The following is a 19075-nucleotide window of genomic DNA, read 5'->3' on the forward strand; positions in this document are numbered from 1 at the left end:
TTATCTTGTGTCACAACTAAAGCATTAATGAGGTGAGAAGAGTCTCGGGTGTAATTGCGTTCATTTCCTCGGACTCGGAGATTAGTTGTTTCTACGGCAATGCAGTCAAAATCATAACAGATTTACTCACTTAGCTGTTGGGGGAAAAATATAATACATTTGTTAATGCACAGTGCCCTCCATTAATAAAGGCACCCTTGGGAAATATGAGCAAAGAAGGCTGTGAAAAATTGTCTTTATTGTTTAACCTTTTGATCGTCTGTTCACAAATAATTCACAAAAAGACTCTGCTCTCATGGATATCAAACAATTACCAACAAAACACAGGTTTATCCAAAAAATATATTCATTGCCCCACAATTATTGGCACCCCAGCATCCATGGTGTTGGCGAAGTATTCTGTCATGCAATGGATATTAGAGGCGGATGTAATTGCAATTGACGGTTAATTAGAAGAGAGGCAGACAGACAAATCCGAGACGGAAGGCAAAAACGTGGTCAAAAAAGCAAGTGAGGAGTCAGGCGATTGGCAAACGGGCAAAAACAAGACTGAGATGAGAATCTATACCGCGAGGACGAAAACAGGATCAAAATCATGGCGCGAGAACAAAGATCAAAAATGGTTTGGTAGAGTATTGGCGGAAAACACAGAAACACTCAATACTTTGCCCTGAACAAACAAGGAGTTTAAATAATTAACGTAATCAAACGTGGTAACACAAAACAGCTGAGACATTAGGGAATATCCAATAACACAACGGGGCGGAGAAAGTCACTGTACAGATGTATATATAAAATCATTTACAATACCACACTACACAGCAACATTAGCAATGTAGCTTGCCAGCTGTCCGTGTCTTTAGCAAATAAGCCTGAAACTGAAAAACTTTTTTATTTGTTTATTTATTATTTTTTTTTAATAAAGTGCCTATAAAAGCATATATCTGGCTGTATCTGTTTTGACGATTAGATTTTAGCTTTGCTAGTATTACAACTAAATGCTTTTCTAATTTTCCTCATACACAGCATCCACTGTTAGATGACACTGTCTATTAGTTAGCTTCTTTATTCAAGAAATGCCAAAGGACCTACAGTATACCACAACACTGTTCAATGCTTAACAACAAAAATCAAGGAAAAGAAAAGCTATAATTCTTTGTTTATTAAGAATACCGGAAACGAAAGGAAAAACGAGACTGGTGATAGCTGGTTTTATCATATGACTTTCTGTAGCTGTTATAATGTACTCATTATACTTTTATATTGTTTGTAGCTGTTATAATGTACTATTTATATGTTTATAATTTTTTTTTATGATTGTTATGTGATTACAAGAACGAAGTGATTTCATGGATGTGTTCATTATAGCAGTAACTATACATGGGTAAAGAAATAAACAACTTTGGAGTGTCTGCTTTATATCAGGATGAATCACACCACAACCAACCCTTTGATCTGCTATGATTGGTCATCCACTGTCTAGGGGAGGAGTTTAGAAATAAGGTTTAAGAGCCATGTTCTTAAATAAAAACTCTTGCCAAATAGATAGATAGATAGATAGATCGATCGATAGATAGATAGAAACTGAAACAGAGGGACTTCCATTGCCAAAATTACCCTCTACTCTGTTCTATTCTTACCCTCACTGACCGCAATAAATACAAATACAATAATTACATCGACTGACAAAAGCCAGTGTGACAGTCCATTCATACTCTATTACTGTTAATGGTGCAGAATGAGTCTTTTTTTGTCACATAATATGCAGACATCTAATGAAATATTGATCTTGTTGACACTTTTATCTGGTATGGAGCATCTATAAACTTAACACACAGGCAGTGGCTGGCTGAGTGATCTTTCTCTCAAAATTGAGGCCAAAACCCAACGATCCAGCTTCCTTGCCAAAATGAATACGAGAATGAATCAGACAGTAAGTTGGAGTGTTGGTGATTTGGAGTAGAGTTTGTTGTCATGGCTGAATTGTATGGAATATTGTGGAAAATATATGCACCATATTCTGAAATTAAGAACGTTGGGAATAATTACATAAAATAGTGTCACTGGGATGGAGCACGGCTTGGGGGTTTGAATCCTGTTTCCACTCTGTGTGCGCTTTGTTTAGTTTGCATGTTCTCCTCATGCTTCAGGGGTTTCCTCTGGGTACTCCGGTTTCCTCCCCCAGTCCAAATGTGTAAGCTGGCTGGCATTTCCAAATTGTCCATAGTGTGTGTGGAGGCTCCAGGGTGCCCCCGTCTTGGGCCCCGAGTTCCCAGGGATAGGCTCCAGGCTCCCCTGTGACCCTGTGTAGGATATGCGGTATGGAAAATGGATAAATGGGTGGGTGTCACTGTGTTGTAGCAGGTAATGATGCCACCTCACAGCTCCAGGCTTGATCCTTCACCTTGTCTGTGTGGAATTTTGCATGTTCACTCCATGATCCAACATTCCCTCCCACTCAATGTTCCATGTCCCCAGGTTTCCTCCAGGTTCTCTAGTTTCCTCCCACTGTCCAAAGATATGTGTAGGTGGATTGGCTATGCTAAATTGCCCCATAGGTGTGAATGAGAGTGTAAATGTGTGTTTGCATGCTGTTCTGATGCCATCTGGAGTGTATACTGTACCTGCCTTGCATCCAGTATTCCCAGGATGGACTCAGGATACACCCTGATCAGCATAAAGCAGTTACTGAAGATAAATAAATGAATAATTACAGAAAACCCATTCTGCCAAATAATTCTACAAAATTGGCATGCTGAGGATTAACTGTGCCATGGCTCTCACTCTTGAGAAGTGGCTAGGGAACATGAATGGAATTTGAATAAACAGGCTTTAGTACTGCTGCATTTTGTATCTCTGGCTCCCTTCCACCGTTCAATCAAATAGTCCTGGTAATCCAGGATATTTGACATATATTGATGCGTTCTTACAATATATGTCTAGCAAGCAAGTTTATAGCACTGATGAATTCTACACAGGATGTAGCATTTTCTTTGTTACATATCCCTAAATATTCCTTCAGGATTACCATGCTGTAATCAGTTTTCATTTTCATCTGCAAATTTACCAGCTGCAGCAAAGGCTTTTGCTTACCGAACAACAGGAGGTCCAGCAGCTTTCAGCCATGATCAAATCTGTCACATGACTGCATTTTGTGGAAGACATTTGTCACGCAAGGGCTGTCAATTATAATTTATATATTACACATAGTAAAGACTTGATGAGCTTTTGATGAGCTCAGATAGCTGCAGGAATGTAATGGTTATAAAAGGCAGATGAGTGTGTCCTTCACAGCAACCTAGAGTATGTGCATGTTTCAGACAAATAACTTACTATATAAATAAAATACTGTCTCCAGTCCACTTTAACTACGATTTAACTTAAAATAATAATAAAAAAAAAAAAAAAAAAAACAACAACAAAAAAACATGCAATATTTCTAAAATTGTATTATTTTTGCAGTAATGTGTGAATCTATTTAACCGGTCATGCTTGGAACGTCCTTCTCCATGAGTCATCCATTATACTGTAGGTTATGAAAACAATTTACAACATTCACTCAACCCTGTTAACTGAACTCATACACCCCTATAAAATTTTTGGAATATTCAAGTCACACAATCAACAGGAAGATGAAATAACCGTAATTAGTTTATTATTAGAATTATTAGTTTATTTGGATTGAGTACAACTAATTTAATTTAGCATGGAATATTTAACCCTTTACAGCAGGGTGTTGCCATATGGCAATAATTATTTTAGCTCCGATTTTTTAAATAGGCAATACTACAAAACTATTATTTTCCAATGTAACTGGGGCTATAAGGGGCTTTAATTCTGACATAACAAAACAAACAAACAAACAAACAAACAAACAAAAAAAAAACGAAAAAAACCCGCCATGTCACTTGAGCATGAAGTGCTGTTTGCAAATTTGTCTAAATTGTTAAATATTTGGCAAAACTACTTAAAGGGAAAAAAATTAATGCTTTCTGAGATAAGTTAACACTTTTTTTTTGTCATTTAAGCAAGTTTAAAAAAATTTGAGCATTCTGTTAAATAGTCAAATGCAATTGTTGCCAAATGGCAACAACATGGATCTGTTGTTTGGCATTAGGCTTTTCTAAAAGTAAATATATTTACACGTTTTTTCACATTAAAAGTAAGAAAACTGTTGTAATATCAGATATTTTTCAGTTGCACCTTATTTTCTAAATTTTATCTTTCAAGAGAAATAATTACGAATTCGAGGGAGATAATTAAAAGGGTGCTTCACCCAAAACATGTTTGGATCTATTTTTTATATGCATTTTGAGTGAGTAGATCCATCCACATAATTTTTACAACTGTAATTCCTTTGTAGAAGATACAACTTTTACATTCCTACTAGGAGGCAAAAGACTGCAATTTGCATTAAGATTAGGCTCCATTAAAATGCTTAGTAGCTCTTTGAAAAGTAAATAAAGTAAATATTTAACTTTGAATCAGCAATCTGTCTTACTTTTACAGAGACAGGAAATATGTTTTGGTTATTTACACTGGCAGCGATGCCAATCAACAAAATATCCGGAGGTCAGGATGTGAGAGATGGGAAATGATAAATGAGTATACAAATGAGTATACTGCTTGTTTAGAGGTGTGGAAGAGTAACGGCAAACAGAACTGTGTTGAAAGGATGTTCAGCACAGTATGAGCATATTTTGAAATATATTTTGAGTTCCGGGATGAACACAGGACAGTCTTTATGATTACAGGTGAGATTATCCACTGAAGACAGGGTGTGGCTTGGGTATAAACTGTTTTTGTGGAATACAAATCATTTGGGTAATCATGTGAGCCCATCCAGAGCAGGTAAGATGAGTCAAAAGTGCAGAAAGTATAGCATCAGGATAAATCAGGCAGATCAGGAGGGTGAGAGGAGCCATCACAGAAGAAATGTGTCAGGATCAAGTAACGGCATTATATCAGGTGGCAAGAGTACATACTATACAGAACAGGTATTTAGGTATGTTTATCCTAGCTCAGAGTGAACAGAGGGTAAACAGAGACTGTGCGCATCTAGCTAAGAAGGCATACCTAAAAGGTAGTGTCATATATCAAGAAGGAACTCTGGACTTCAGTTCCCATCAGCCACTGCACTCTACTATATCAATGTCACATGACCACCTGCACCTGAATCACGTTTCTGTTAACGAGGACGCTTATATATAGCCACTGTTTGCACTGCTTCCTTGTCTTACGCTTGTCTTAGACTACCGTTGTCCATGTTACCGTGTTTTGGGTCTGTTAGTTTATGTTTAGTCCTTGCCACAGTGTTTTGCAGTCATAGTATCTTTTGTGTTTTGTTGGTTTATATAATAAAGCGTTTAAAATCTGCGATTGCTTCCGCATCTACCTTTGAAAGGTGACAGGTAGAGAAATAAGGAAAAATATTTTTCAAGTGGTAATTTTATTGACCATATTTAAACAAACCTGTCTCTATGAGTGTATGATCTAGATGGAAGTTAAAGAATCTGTCTAGTCTGCCATGTTTCTTTTATTGTTCTTTGTGGTTGGTGCTTACTGCGTGGTTATGCATGGGACAGCAATATCTCATATTCTTCACATGTCTTGGCTACGGGGTAGGGTGGCTAGACAGAAGCACTTTTTCACAAAAAAACAAACAAACAAAAACAACATCCAAACATGCCTAAATTTTGACAAACAATCTGGCAAAATGTGTTATGGCCTGATGAGACCAAGTTTTGGGCTTAAAAAATTTGGTGCAAAGGTAAGACAGCTTATCACCCAAAGAACACCACACCCATGGTGAGGTCAGGGGACTGACTTGGCCATTTAAGAACATTCCATTTCTTTGCCTTAAGAAGCTCTTAGGTTGCTTTTGCGGTATGTTTTGGGTCATTATCCATCTGTACTATAAAGTACCATCCTATCAGTTTTGCAGCATTTGACTGAATCAGAGCAGAAACTATAGCTCTATGTGCTTCAGAATCCATCCTGCTTCTTCTTTCAGCAGTCACATCACCAATAAACCCTCAATTCCATTGGCAGCCATGCATACCCATGTCATAACACCACCTCCACCATGTTTGACAGATGGTGTGGTATGCTTTGGATCATGAACCCTTCATTTCCTTCTCCATACTCTTCCACACCAAGTTAGTCTTTTTTTAGGTTTCATCTGTTCAAAGAATCTTGTTCCAGAACTGGGCAGGCTTTTAGATGTTTTCTAGCAAAGTCTAATCTGGCCTTTCTGTTCTTGAGTGTTACCAGTAGTTTGCATCTGGAGGTAAACCCTCTGTTTTTACATTCATGAAGTTGTCTCTTGATTGTAGACTTTAATAATGAAACACTTACCTTCTCCAGAGTGTTCTTGGCTTGGCTTGTGGCTTGTTGTGAAGGAAAGAATTCGGCAATCATCCACTTCAGCAGTCTTCCATGGTCTTCCAGGCCTTTTGGTGTTGCTGAGCTCGCCAGAGCATTCTTCATTTTAAGAATGTACCAAATTGTTGATTTGGCCACTTCTAAAGTTTCTGCTATCTCTCTGATAGGCCTGTTTTGTTTTTTCAGCCTTTTTCACGTGCATCAACACCTCTATGGACCGCATATTGAGAGTTCCCATGAACAGCTATCAAATGCAAATCCAATGCTGACCATTAAACTGCTTATCAGTCAACTGTCCAACTACTTTTGAGCCAGTGAAAATGGAGGGTAAAAAATGTCTATAATTCCTAAACATTAATGCAGTATTTTTCTTCAACCCTTTGAATTAAAACTGAAAGTCTACACTTCAATCACATCATAACTGCTGCATTTCAAATTCATCTGACCTTCTCCCAAGGACCAAAAGGTCTAAACTCTGGAAACCCAATGAGCTGGGAATGTCAGCACTAGTCAATTTGTTTTACACTTTCACACGAGAAAAATTTAAATGCACACACTTTCTAGATGAATAAATGCCATCTTCAATTTTATTCTCGCATCTCCCACGGTGCAGAGTTTGATTATTATGATGCACAGTTGGGGTGCAGAAGGCAAATTATATTGTGCAATATAGTACTGCTTGTTCCTTTCAGTTTAGCTCAGCTGGGGTGTACACACAAGCGCGCACACACACACACACACACACACATTATTTTTAGCACAGAACTGTTTATCATTGCTATTCTACTATAATGCTGAGCAGTTATGTTGAATAGTCATCATTGATACCTTCCACATATTCACATTTACTAATTTGCCAAACATTTTCATCCACAGATGTGTACATGCGATGCAGAATGCAATCAAAACTTCGAGCGGTAAAGAGCCCGCAAAAATACAAGTGCTCCAACACGCTAAATTTCCACCCACTGAGTAGAAACAAGTGGGCACTCGAACACACACCCATAGATCAATGCAGGTGAAGTGGCACAGCTTTATTTAAACATCACACAAACAGACGGTAACTACAACTGAAAAGTAGGCTGCTTACAGCATTAAAGCCTTTTAGCTCAGTCTCTCAGCATCAGCTCTCCAGCTTGATGGCTTCACTGTCTTACTCACAAAGGCATGGAGAGCTGTTTTAGTAACGTTCATGCTTTTGCCCTAAGGAGGTGCCCTGTCCATCATAGTGATAGGACGGAACAGGAAGTATAATGACAACTCGGCTCTCGAGTCATCACAACACAATAGCTGCACTTACGTATGGTGTAATAATCTGTTAATAATCTGAATGATTAACAAAATAGGAATAAAAAAAGAAGCAGAACCATCCATCCATCCATTTTCCACAATGTTCGTCGTGGGTGAGCCTAAAGCCTATCCCAAGAGACTTTGGGCAACCAACATGTTGCCAACCTATCGCAGGGCACAATTACACACACTACAGGCAATTTGGAAATGCCAGTCAGCCTACAGGGCATGTCTTTGGACTATGGGAGGAACCAGAGTACCTGATGGAAACCCCCAAAGCATGGGGAGAACATGCAAGCTCCGTGCACACAGGGTGGAGGTAGGCCCCCACCTCCGGACGTGTGAGGCAAACATGCTAACCACTAAGCCACTCTGCCTCTCTATAGAACCAAATGAAATGGTTATCAAATTGATTGAATATTGAATTGACAATGTTCTATTCTGATTGGTCAGAAGGTTTTGATTTTGGTATTGGTACAACTCTGACAGTAATGGCAACTACAATTCAAATCACATGCTTATATTTAATGCGGACATTCTAATACGTTATAATTTCTATAGTAACAACTCATTTATAGGGACTTCATCAATTATGGTCATTTAATAACAGATTCTCTCAAACATTTGTCTGAAATGTATTCATGAAAATACAAGACTGAATAACTGTGGCTGTAGATGTGTCTGTGCTTACAGTATTTTTGCTTTTCTATTCCACTTATTGTTCATGTTATGTAGTTATGAATGTTTGTTATTGATATTATACAATACTGTTATTATATTATACAAACGGGAAACTTTTAACTAGTTCTCCTTTCAGATAAATGTAAAACTAGATGAAGCCCTGGATTCATTTATGGATGAATTGCATTAATTTTTTCATCATTGTATTCAATATAACTGACGGTTCACAGATAAACCTACTGTGCAGATTTTATTTCTATAATGTTCCCTTGGGTTTGTTCCACCTTTAAGATTAGGACAAAAAAACAATTAAGGCTTGACACGGGATAATCTTTGTGTCAGATATTGCGGGAGACATCAGACATTTTCCCAATTCTAATCCATTCCCAGATGTCTATTTAACGTTGATTCCCATTCCAGTGTTGATGCGTTAAAGAAGAACAGAGAGATGAAAACAGGTTTTTAAATGACATCTTGACAAATAAATGTGTTGAATAAAGATTGCACACCCACTGAATTAAGAGGGTTTTTTTTTTCCCCCTCTCATGCTAGCAATCGCTCAGAGCCTGAAGGATTTCTCAGGAACTCATCTTTTGACATTAAAATGACTGAAAAAGCTTTCAGACACCCTAACGCTGTAAGCGTTGTCATTTCCCCCCCCCTTTATTTCATCGAAAATGTGACAAACTGCTTTTCGTATTATATGATGAGCCACAATTTGTGATTTACAGAAAGATGTGTCAGGCTTGGACCAGACTAGAGGTGACGGTTATGCAGGTTAAAAATAGAAATGAGGTTTATTATGAAAATGCCACATGTAAGAATCAGTTCAGAATCATTAACAGGGAACCATTCATCAAAAAAAAGGTGCCATGAGTCAGATGCGGATGCGAGTGCAACTAAATAGTAGCTTTATTGTAGATGACGGCGGACAATTCCAAAACGTTCGGCAAAATTGTGGTAAACAATCAGGCAGAGTTCAGGCGATAAGCAAACAGCAAGACTAAGGCAAATGCGAACACCAAACAAGATCTGTAACTGCGTCTATAACAATGCAAAGGCTTGGTAATGACTAGAAAGCATTACAGAGCATATACTTCTCAAGGTGAGTGTGGGTTGGACGTTCTTATACACTGTACTGTGGTTCTGTAATTGTGAACCGGTGTGTGTGTGTGATTAGTAAAATGGCGAACTTGAACATGACAGTCTCTGGTGCTGGGTGTTGTAGTCTGTAGCGGCCATGATTGTAGCCCACTCTGGGTAGTGTAGTTGGGTGGCATTATCGCTATTGACGTGACAAAAGGTGTAAAATACAGAGCAAAATTTTTAAAAAAAAATAATTATAATTAAGGAATAAAACAGTTTGAGGGTGTGCTGTTATAAGCAGAGTGACTGTTATCACCATGAAGGTGATTATTTATCTATAACAGCACATGTTTATTTATTTATTTCCATCCATCCATCTTCTATACCGCTTACTCCTTTTCAGGGTCACGGGGAACTTGGAGCCTATCCCAGGGAGCATGGGGACCAAGACGGGGTACACCCTGGACAGGGTGCCAATCCATTGCAGGGCACACAATCACACACTCACACACCCAATCATACACTACGGACACTTTAGACACGCCAATCAGCCTACCATGCATGTCTTTGGACCGGAGTACCCGGAGAAAACCCCCGCGGAGAGGGGAGAACATGCAAACTCCGCACACACAGGGCCACGATGGGACTCGAACCCCGGACCCTGGTGAGGCGAACGTGCTAACCACTAAGCCACTAACCACTCAAGCACTGTATAACTAAAACTGAACTGAATTGGAGCTAGTTGACCCAAAGTGGATCTTGGAGCTGTGAGGCGTGCGTGCGTTTGTTTATTTGTTCGTTTGTTCGTTCCTTCATTTATTTATTTATTTATTTATTTACAACAACAACAACAAAGGACTTAAAAATCGTCTACAGTTCAAGACAACCTGTGACTACGACTTGCCCAGAATGAACTTTAAAAGCGAATTATTTGTCCTTTTCCTGCAATCTATTTGTATTATTATGCATTTCTAGATGAAACCCATGACATTTAATTCTGTGTGACTATGGTAAAAAAAAAAAATGAATTAACAGAACAGGGGACAAAAGCTAAGATTTCTTTTTGTCCCTTTCATAAGCATATGAAAAATGGCTCAAAGTGTACAAAGGCTAAACCTGTCCCTAAGCCTTGATAACTTTCCATTTGAATTGAGCCATGCAAACAGTTACAGTAGACCACGTTGGGTCACGCAGGCTGTGCAGCACCTGGTCATAAGCGCCTGCTGTGAATGTCTACATACATTTTTATACATACAATGATTCATAATTAATGATGTGCATGTCGGTGTGTCTGTTTAGAATATATGTGGCTCAATTTATATTACCAGGCTTAACCAAATGTTTATAGACATTAAAACTGGTTCAGATTGAATCACATTAAAATAGACTATTAGAGCTTTTGTGAGCCCTTTGGAATGATCTAATTTTCAGTTTTAATTACTCATTCAAAGTGTGGTCTGATGCTCATCATAGTCATGATAATAGGTAAACATTTTCTGTTTAAACTGAAACACAAAAAAACTGTACTTTTGCTGTTTTAACAGAACAGTATGATTCATCATTTACAGTTTACATGGGGGAAAGAAAAGATTCAAACTCTTATACTGAATAACAGGAAGATTAAAAAAAAAAAAAAGAAAGAAAAAAGAATAAAAGCTACGGAAGCCCTAAGAGGTCATGCATTATTTTTTCTTTCTTTCTTGTTTTCTTGTGATCACGATATCACAAATGTTGTTTTCTCATGATCTTGACATGACATGAGTTGTTTTCTCGTGATCATGAATTTTTATATGTACTCGACACATACTGAGGCAGCAAAAGCTTAGTGCAATCCCGCAGCATCATGGATAAACAAATTGGTTTTTACTTTGATCAGGGACTCACTGAAACTGAAGTAGTTCTATGTCTGTCAGTAACAACTTCCACATTAGTGTCCGACACTTGAGAAGGAGGGTGTCATGTCAGCCTGCATACGACACCGGTCCCATTCACAAGGCATGAGATTTTCTCGTGATAAAATTACGTCGTGAGAAAACAGCTTTTTGTAATGCTGAGATTACGCTGAGGTTATGTTGAGATCACGAGAAAACAAGAAGGAAATTAATAATAATGCATGGCCTCTTAGGGCTTCCGTAAAAAGCTGTGATCAGATTTGAACACTGAGGAGGAATTGTAGACCACTAATATTCCTGGGATTTTGTAACACTGCAAAAAATGTCATCTTAGCAAGTCACAGTATCTTGAATATAGTCACCCACATTGTAAGACCGGATAACTTCCCTCCATCCATCCATCTTCTATAGCGCTTATCCATTTCCGGGGCACAGGGAGCCTGGAGCCTATCCCAGGGAACATCAGGCACAAGGCGGGGTACACCCTGGATAGGGTGCCAATCCATCACAGGGCACAATCACATACACACTCACACACCCATTCATACACGATGGACACTTTGGACATGCCAATCAGCCTACCATGTATGTCTTTGGACTGGGGAGGAAACCGGAGAACCCGGAGGAAACCCCCGCAGCACGGGGAGAACATGCAAACTGTTCGAAACTGCCACGGTGGGAATTGAACCCTCGACCCTGGAGGTGTGAGGTGAACGTGCTAACTACTAATCCACCGTGTGCCCGGATAAGTTCATTTAATTCAAAAAAATTGAGGAAACTAATTACCTAAAATTTTTTAAGTCGATAAATCAACTTCTTTAAGCCAAATACACTTAAATATAACAAAAAATTGTACTCAAACTTGTTATATTTAAGTGTATTTGACTTAAAGAAATCGATTTATGAACTTAAAAATTTTGAGGTAATTAGTTTCCTCAATTTTTTTGAGTTAAATGAACTTATCCGGTTTTACAGTGCAGTATTTTCTATTATAAGATCACAATAAACCAAATACTGTATAAGATTATCTAACCTATTTCTAGCCATTTTTTAAAAACTCATTTCTAGCAGAAGTATCTGCCTGTAAAACAAGAGTAATTCAAGCTTGATATTAGTAAAAGTTTCTAGAAATGGATCTTATATTTGGTTTAATGTAATCTTATAATATGAAATGCTAGATAGACCTGACTATATTCAAGATATATTCAATACATTCACACACCCATTCACACACTATGGACAATTTAGAGATGCCAGTCAGCCTACAAAGCATGTCTTTGGACTGGGGTAGGAAACCAGAGTACCCAGAGGTAACCCCTAGACGTATTGGGAGAACATGCAAGCTCTGAGTGCACAGGACAGAGGTGGGAATCGAACCCCTAACCCCGGAGGTGCAAGGCAAGATTGTATTTGGCTGTTCACATATTTAAAATGATTAACAAGCCCTATGAGTGAGAGGACCATTTTGTGGTCTCATGACTAGAAATTTATAAGCCAGATTACATAAAAGGTTACTAATAGAAAAGTGGACTGGGTAGAGCTCTTACCTTTTTTATTAGACAATATGAAACTGGAGAAAAATGCTCCATGTTGTAATTTCTCTGAATTTTGTGTGAAGCTGGGTTGAGCTGGCTTAGGAGCAACACTTCTGCCACTCAACTGATTGCAGAGAAACGGGTTTGGATGCTTACTTCAAGGACTTTCCTTATCGCACGCTGCACAGGTAGACTCACGTGAGTCTCCTGTGTTGCTCTCTCCCATATCACCCTGAACCCACAGTCCAGGGAAATAATACATTTCAACAGGAGGCTCTGAGCCCGACCATTGTGTCCTCTTCACTTCTCCCACCATGTAAAGCAATGACAAACGATAGCAATCTCTTTGGCTCTCTCGCTTGATTTCCCTCCATTTCTCGCCCTCTATGCCCCCAAAACAGATTAAAAGATCACAAGATGCTTATCTCACTTTGCCCATTTCTGTTCTAACAACAGTGCAAACAGGAAGTCAAAACGAGAACAGAAAGTGAAAAATGAATTAAAGACATGAATCCTAGTAACAAAAAAAAAACAAAAAAACAAATATGAAGTGCTGCAACATTTTGGATTCACTGAGCACCGACTTGTTAACGTCTCTGGTACGAGGAACAGGGGGTGACAATATCCACAATGAAAAGATATTCATATTGGTTGTTATCCAAACTACCAGTGGCTTCTGAGTTTTAATACATAATGAAGACGATGCTGCATGCTGGTCGATTTTTTTTCTACAATTTTGCACACTGTAAAACCGGATAAGTTCATTTAACTCAAAAAATTTGAGGAAATTAATGACCTGGAAATTTTTAAGTTGATGAATCAATTTCTTTAAGCCAAAGGCACTTAAATATAACAAAAATGTTACTCAAACTTTGTAATGAATTTTTGTTATATTTAAGTGTATAGAAATTGATATATATATACATATATATATATATATATATATATATATATATATATATATATATATATATATATATATATATATATATATATAGCAAGCATAAACTGGATTTTTTAAAAAAATATCTCAACAAATTACTTATCTTGAAATGTATAAGAAATGAGTGGAATTCTGCTCTAAAACAAGGTTAATAAGTAGTGAAGGACAAGCATTATTTCAAGTGCTCTGCAGTCTTTTGCAGCATACAAAACCAAACAAGAGAAACTTTGTTTGAAGTGAAGTGTGCAGTGCATTTTAAATCCCGTCCTTTCCGGAAAGAGCAGACTCAGTGTGTGTGAGTGAGTGTGTGTGTGTGTGTGTGTGTGTGTGTGTGTGTGTGTGTGTGTGTGTGTGTGTGTGTGTGTGTGTGTGTGTGTGTGTGTGTGCAGGTGCTCTCATAGAGGCTTAAATCTAACTAAACATTTTTTGCTTATTTCTTGTAACATGTCAGAAAATACTTTTGCTCCACTAAAAACATGTGCAAGTAGAAGCATTTCCTTTTAGTCCACTAAATTCTAGGTTATATACATACTCACTATCCACTTTAGTAGGAACACCTGTACACCAGCTCATCTATCATGTGGCAGCAGAACAATGCATAAAATCATGCAGATACAGGTCAAGAGCTTCAGTTAATGTTCACATCAAACAGCAGAATGGGGAAAAAGTGTGATGTCTGGGACTTTAACTGTGTCATGGATGTTGGTGCCAGATGGGCTGGTTTGAGTCTTTCAGAAACTGCTGATCTCGTGAGACACAACAGTCTCTAGAGTTTACACAGAATGGTGCACAAAACAAAACAAATAAAAACACTGAGTGAGCGAAGCGACAGTTCTGTGGGTGGAGATAAAAAAAGGTCAGAGGAAAATGAGCAGATTGGTTCGAGTTGCCAGGAAAGATATACAGTAGTATCTCATGTAATCACTCTTTACAACCGTGGTGAACAGAAAAGCATCTCAGAATGCACAAACTATTGAACCATTCTGTGGATTGTCTACAACAGCAGAAGACCACACCATGTTCCACTCCAGTCAGCCAAGAATAAGAATCTGAAGCTATCATGGGCCACCAAAATGGACAGTTGAAGATTAGATTAGATTGAAAGATTAAAAAAAAAATTAAAAAAATCACCTAGTCCTTTTACAGTCTTCAACTGTCCTAGTGTTCGTTGATGTTAAAATGTGCAGCTCTTATGCACAAATGTTTAATGATCTTGTTCGATATAGTCAAATTAGATATGTATTTTTTGGTATTTTCCATCTCAACCACACCCATCCTGCAAAACTTAGTCAAACCATAGTGAGAATCAATCATTCATTTTAGGTGTAGTTATGAGGTACTAACATTTACAGTTTAGTTATAGCATTTATAGGTTTTGGCCCCTTGGTAATGTGATAAGGAAGCCACCTGAAAACTATGCTTTTGAGGATGTGAAAGATGTACATTTGCACCTGATAGCAATTATTTCACATTTTACTTACTTACTTACTTACTTACCATATAAAACCTTGTAAAGTAGATCTGCTGCACTTCATCGTCAGTCACCTCAATACCCCTGATGTGTGACAGAGTAACTGTCTCATTTCTAGAGTCCTTGGATAAGTCATATTGTGAAGTGCCAGTCATGGCTGTATAGACATTAAATTTTAGTTGGCATTAGATAACATTTTTCTGCCCCAGCTCTACCAATTTCTCTCTGCCCTTGGCTATTCTGCTTCCAGCCTGGCTGGTTCAGTCTCTCTAAGCCTTTTGGTTCTCTCTTCATCAATCCTCTGCAATTCTTCAACTGTATATTCCAATTCGAACAGATTTTGCTCTGGGATATTTTGGAAATAGCCAGTACTTCAGCAAGGCAGTCCATTCTTCTTCCTCTCCTCTTCTTCTTCTTCTTCTTCTTCTTCTTCTTCTTCTTCTTCTTCTTCATTTTCTTTTCCCCCTTTCATTGGGTCCATAACTGCTCAGGAGCTACATGACACTTTAATTGGACACAGTTCAAAAGATCAGATTTTTTTTTAAATTAGTTGTTCTTATAGACCAGTTGCATTAGAAAACAGAACTAATCTGACCATTTTTCTCAACTGTGTCCAAAACAGTCCAATTATATTTAATTGAGGGACTTCTCCCCCTCCCCTCAAAATTATATTTAATGTGAAAGTGTAATTATTAAGATGTTACCATGGTTACTGAAATGTTATTTTTACTCATGGACTTAGTACAGCTAAAAAAACATTATATACAGTATGCTGTTTCATATGTTGCTTTTGTTCTTATCTGAGGTATTGCTTTCAGTCATGCATTAAGATTGTCAATAATAAACCTTGGTAATTATCCTAATTACCCCCCAAAAAACAAAAAAACAAAAAAAAAAACATAGTTTTAATTTAATTTAAAGGGAATCAATCATCCAAATATACATTTTGTTCGGCAGAGTATGTTGTTTTAATGGTTATTGTATTTACTGGTTTTCCAGTGGCACCGCAGATAAGTTACCATAGTGTCAGAGTGAGAGGTAGAGACAACACTTATTATTTGTAACATACACACACATTTGATCCTGAGGTCGCCAAACAGGAAGTTAGACCATATATCACTGACACCAAAATTTATAAATGTCTAGCTTTACATGTTTTGACAATAAGATGTGATTGATATGTTGTGTCTGCACTAGGGGATGGTATAGATAACAAAAAGTATTGAAATACAGCCAAATCAGCCAAACTTCGGGATATTAACAACAAACATAGTACATGGCATTGGAAATGTGCATTGATGGTCATAACACCACATGGGGGGCGCTACTGAAAGCAAGACGTGAGGTAGTATTTCAGCAACAGCTTGGCATACAGTATTTACATCAAATTTACTATATATCTTTGGGAACAATGTAAAAAGAGTAAGTTAAAGACCCAAGGACCAGATATGATAAATGAAGACCAGGAGTCAAGAGATTAAATCAATTGAAGAAAATTTTACTGAAGAATAGTTTGCATTTTCATCAGCAGAAGTCAGCTTCAACACTCAGCAACGAGTTCGTATGCCGCTCTGCGTACACACTCATTACATCAACAATTACACTTTCGCACAACCACTAAGCTAGTCATTATGTCAGGTTGAATGATTCTGATTGGTAAGGCATAGATAAATTTTTAGGCTCCAGCTGTCTCATCAGGCGGTCAGTTCACCACAGAGCGTCCTGTAACTAAACAGTGCGCGCACACACACACACACACACACACACACACACACACACACACACAGCTCCTTCAAGGTTGGATTTGGTCAAGCTATAGCTCTGACCAGGAAGCGTTCCCGAAACATACTGATTATATATACTTTCTCTCAATTTTCTCTCAATAAGAATTTCAGATGATGTTCGCCATTATACTCTAGTGATTGAAGATGAAAAGTAAGGGAAATGCTTTAACTAAGAATAGTAAACCTCATAAGCTTGAAGAAACCATTCAAATCATTTAATATTTTGAAAGATAAATGTTGATTAATATCTCATTACAAATCACTCAACGGATATTGTAGAGGCAGGGGATTCCAGAATCCACCCTGCAACAAGCATTGATGGTCCCAATGCCTTCTGGTCTTCTGCCACTGTTGATATTCGTGGGGCCAGGACGTGCTTGGCCCCTTAATCACTGCTTATGGCTATATTTAACATATGTTATGCCTTAACCACTTATATAAAATGTAAGGAATAAAACATGATGTAGAGGTGCTGTTATAGGAAACTAATCAATGATGGGGTGGTGTGATGCTGTTCAACGAAAAGCCTGAAGCTAATTATTTTTCAATAACAGCATCGCCTGAAAGTTTTATTTGTCTTATACACCTTATTCTTCTATGTCATGGTTTTTAGCCATTTGTAGCTACATTTATTGTTGTGGAACCTCCACGAAACAAGGTCTTGTTATCACTTACTCTATTTCAGCTATAAACAATCATTCATGCTGAAGACTTTCCCGTTACTGCTTTACCTTCGACTATTATAAAGCACTGACACTGGAGACATACATTAAATGCTAAATAAACATCTCCTCACAGAACATAATGTTCATGGTTTTGTATTTTTTTTTAGTTTTTTAGTCGTTTTTTAGTTGTCTCGGCTTGGAAATAACTGACCTCCTCAATGGCTTCATATTGATTTTTACATTTAGTAGGCTAAAAGTAAATAAACCTAAGCTGTAAGAACTGTTCAATACACCATGCCAATACCCCACCCTTAGAGCTTGTATAGAAAACCCTACAAATTGTTTTCGTTTCAGAAAAAGTAGCACCATTGTCTGTCCAAAGAACTTGTGAAGAACTCTTTTAGAAGTCGGGCTTGTGTGCAATGTGCCTGAATTACAGTGAGAACAAAGTACTCGCATCATACACCATATTTTTACACAATGTATGTAATAACTCACTCTGGAGTAGTGTTCAGAGGCTTTACTCCAGCTTTCAATGCTGGTTTCCATCACTTGTCTTGTGAACACTTCCGACTCTGTGATTTTTCTCTAGAAAGGTGCATTTTGCTTCAAAATAATTCTGAAGCACTTTGTTTACTTCTCATTGAGCGAATTATGCAGAATATTTGTAGAATCAGTGGAATTCCACTTTAATTCGTCCTTCAAATCTTTGACGCCTGCCTCAGTTTGAATGAAAAGAAACAGCATCATTCTGAATTATTATTATTTTTTTCCCCAGGAGCAGCACATCCACCGATTTCGAGTCATCATGTTTGAATGTCTGTACATGGAATGCAGATCCAATTACTGTTAAAAAGTTTTGATGTCTGAAAACTTGACAAAGTATTTTAGGAATCTTTGCATTTTCAAATTGAGAATTTAAGCTCTTAATCTGTTGTAATGTTGATCAAAAATCTAAAAGCTAATCAAAAAGCTCCCATTCGATGGCGTGGATACAAATCCGCTACCATGGCCTAAAGCATGAATCATGTCTGATTGAAACTGGCATTGGTTGTGCATTTCATAACGTCTTATTGGTGTCTTGACGGAATGTCCATTAGCCATTTGAAGACATGAAAGCGCTGGATATTCTGCATGACAAACATTGTCACAGACCCAGAAGGAAATAATAAATGCCATTCATCCCTCCACCCCAACACACACAGCACTCTTACAACTGTTACAATAAAGACAGCCAGGCTTCTTTGAGAATGTCTAAGATGAAGAAAAAAAAAATCCTCCATTACAGACAGAAGCTAGCAATAATAAGATTAAGCCATCTGAGACTGAGGGATAAGAGTGTCA

This window comes from Ictalurus punctatus, chromosome 4, assembly GCF_001660625.3.
Source record: "Ictalurus punctatus breed USDA103 chromosome 4, Coco_2.0, whole genome shotgun sequence".
In the NCBI taxonomy this organism is placed as follows: Eukaryota; Metazoa; Chordata; class Actinopteri; order Siluriformes; family Ictaluridae; genus Ictalurus; species Ictalurus punctatus.